The following is a 3,466-nucleotide window of genomic DNA, read 5'->3' as shown; positions in this document are numbered from 1 at the left end:
AAAAAATAGGCCAGTCTTCAAAAAGGCATTTGGTATCCCTGGGCATGCTAACTTGCTCAGCCATTGGTAGAGACTGGATGGACTCATCATCTGAAGCTGTTCAGCCATTCTTATGTTCTTGCACTATATTCTGCCTTACAAGCTTTTCCCTTGTTATTTATTCACTTACCCAACCCTTGCTTGAATACAGAATTCTCACTAATTAATAACAAGGATTCTTTGGCCAATGCTGGGCTATAGTCAAGGTTGTGGTCCTTGGCTGCCTACATTCATGTGCTCCAGTTTACTAGCAGAATAAAATTTTTCCTCATATGCCTTGGATTTACACATCTCTCCCATGGCTGGAGTCAGGTGGCTTCAGTAACTACCTGTGAGTGTAGGACATGCTCCTGGAAGGTATGAGATAGTCATAAATCTTGATTTACATCCGTGTTAGAAGACCATAATTGTGGCCAAGGTCCAGAAACCCTTGGCTGGGAACAGAGGTGGGAAAAGAGAATTAAAAATATAAAGAGGGAGAAATGAGTGAAGAAAAGTCCTACCTGTTACCCAGACCCAGAAGAGAAGAAGGGGAATGATGAGGTGTATTTTGATACTTTGGGAAGGCAGATACATAAAAGCTCTGTTTCATTCTGAGGGGCTCAGTTTGTCATCCTCTGCTTGCAGTAACATAAGAACACCTTGTCTGAAGACCACCCCATTAGTTCCCAGCCTGTGCAGTCCCCAGCTTCAAAGGTCAGGATGGGAAGCCATGAATTTCAGTGAAAGAAGGTATGAGGCTTTAAGGGTGAGGCAGCAGCAGTGGTCCTCAGATGAAGAGATGCCCCAAGTAGGAGGAATGAATCTCACTCCGCAGATAGAAAAAAAAAAAAAAACAACTAAGAGAACCCCTTTGCCTAGATACTAAACTTTTAGCTAGGGAACAAATTTTGAGCCCCCAAACCAGTCTCTTTTCTGATAGACATACCAGCTAGACTGTGCAAACAATCACAGATCACCTCTCTGACTCCTGCTGCACATGCACCCAAATAATCCAGATCCTCTAATACTTAGCTCATCCTGATTTCACTAAATCAGCTCATCACTGTTTCATTAAACAACTTGTCATCAAAAAGCACTTGGGCCTGTCTGGTTGAGGGCAGACAGTTTCCATATGCCATAACGTTTGCAGTATGATAAGCATAAAGAAAATTCAGTGTGGCTTAGAAATGGATGATGCCACACCATGCTATGAGATCTCCAGGCTTGAATAAGGCTGAATCCATCTAGAACTTGGTTTTGCGGTATCCTGTGCAGGGATTAAAAAACCCCAACAAAACCTAAAGAGGGAGTTTCTGCCATCTAGAGGTCATATTTTTAATTACAATCAAGACTGGAGAAGGTAAACTGTAACTTCACCTCTCTTAAATATATCCATGTAAACATATATATATGTATATACATATGTACATAGACTTCTTCCAAAACTAAGCTTTAAAAGGAAAAAAAGATGAGCAATTCCCTTTTCTCCATGAAATCGCAGCAAGAAACAAGAACAAGGGATGATGGTTTTAAACTTAAACAGGGGAAGTTTAGGTTAGATATAAGGAAGAACTTCTTCACAGTGAGAGTGGTGAGGCACTGGAATAGGTTGCCCAAGGAAGTTGTGAATGCTCCAACCCTGGAGGTGTTCAAGGCCAGGCTGGACAGAGCCTTGGGCGACATTGTCTAGTCTGTGGTGTCCCTGCTCATGGCAGGGGGGTTGGGACTAGATGATCTTAAGGTCCTTTCCAACCCAAACCATTCTATGATGATTTAGTTTCTATTTTATTCATGCTGCAATATCTCAGGATTGTTCATGTTAGAAAGGTGGTGGATAAAGACATGAGAAACCAAAGTTTATTTTTCATTTCCTGACAGGGAGGAAAGATTTTAGACAAAGCCACAAAAGAGGAGAGGGAGCAATAGAGTTTGCAGTTGGGCTTTTTTTTGTTTTAAACCCCAATTTGCATAAGATAACCAGTAGCAAAATTAACATCACATTTTTTTATGCTTAACACCCACAGCTAAGCTCAGCCTTTAAAAGAATTCAACTTCTGTTTAAATAGCAAAGCAATGGATTGATATTTCAAGTGTGTTACACTCTTCAGTGCTTGTGCATTACGGTGCAGTTTCTAAAATCTTGATAAACTAATAACTGAATAATATTTTAATCTCTTTATGGTTTTGTTGCACTGTACACAGGCAGCCAAAATGTATGATAAGAAGAGTTTATTATCTGAAAGTCCCTTAAGGTTTGAGCAAGGCTCTTTTGAAAGTCAGATAGGCTGTGATTGTTGGAATTCTTTGAAGATCACCATTTTAAGGGTAAAGGATGCCATTTTGAAGCCCCCTATGAAATGCCATTCCATGTTCATACCCACTGCTTTCAGGAATTCAAAAGGAATCCCTTGGATCTAAAGGAAAATCCAACAAGCCCAGTTCATGACACATCTTTCCTATTTCTGTCTCATATCACTCAAACTTTACCATCTAACAATTTTGGAAGCACATGAAAAACTTGTCTTATTTTCATTGCAATTCATTCCTGCCCATAGGGTTGGTTTGTCTCATCTGTCAGAGAGTAAAAGAAGCTAGAGATTTTCTTCCTTTCTTGAGAAAAGAAGCACAGTAATGGCCAGTGACCTCGTGAAACTGCAGGTGACAATGCCTGAAAGCAACAAAACCTCCGTGCTGGACAGACAACCCTCCTGACATGTCTTCTTGCACTGACCTGATTATGGGCAGTGCAACATGTCACGCTAAGCTCCACCACATCTTTAGGCATTGCCCCATGATAACCACCTCCCACGAAGGGTAGATGGTGCCCACCGACATGCAGGAGGTCACATCTTTGGATATATTCAGTTGGTCACCTCACCCTGTGCTCCAGTATGCAGCCATAGCCTGGAGATGGCCAAAACAAGGCCATCTGGCCTTTTAAGATTGCCTCCTGGTTAACAGCATCATTGTTTAGTGACAGAATGCACCAACAATTCAAGTCTCGTGGTTCTTACAACCCTTTCTGGGGTCTGGTTCAGGTTGAACCAGCAGATGCCTCTGCTTGTCCTTCACTGCTGTAGCTACATTAGGATTTTTCAAACCTCCTTTAAAATTGTATTAACTATATGCCAATCTCTTTAATCTTTGCAAATAGTCATTTATATGAAGCAGAACAGCTCCCACAGAGAATCCCACCACCAAGCAGCTCATACACTATCCTCTGGATCATAGCTGGGGTGGAAGATGTTCCTCTCATCAGACTGCAGCAGGTGAAAAAAAGGGGTAGGAAGGTCTGAATCCTGCTTTGCAGTATTGTGCCAGCCTAATTCAGGGTGGATTTTTTAGATGTAAAAGCTCTAGTTTAACCACAAAGCACAACAGGAAAAATTCTCAGGCTTTCCAACATTCTCCCAAGATGGGATGCCCCTTTTCCATCTACTTCTAA

The sequence above is a fragment of the Nestor notabilis genome, unplaced genomic scaffold (genome assembly GCF_000696875.1).
Source record: "Nestor notabilis isolate BGI_N333 unplaced genomic scaffold, ASM69687v1 scaffold2746, whole genome shotgun sequence".
NCBI lineage: Eukaryota > Metazoa > Chordata > Aves > Psittaciformes > Psittacidae > Nestor > Nestor notabilis.
This window is presented reverse-complemented; position numbering follows the sequence as displayed.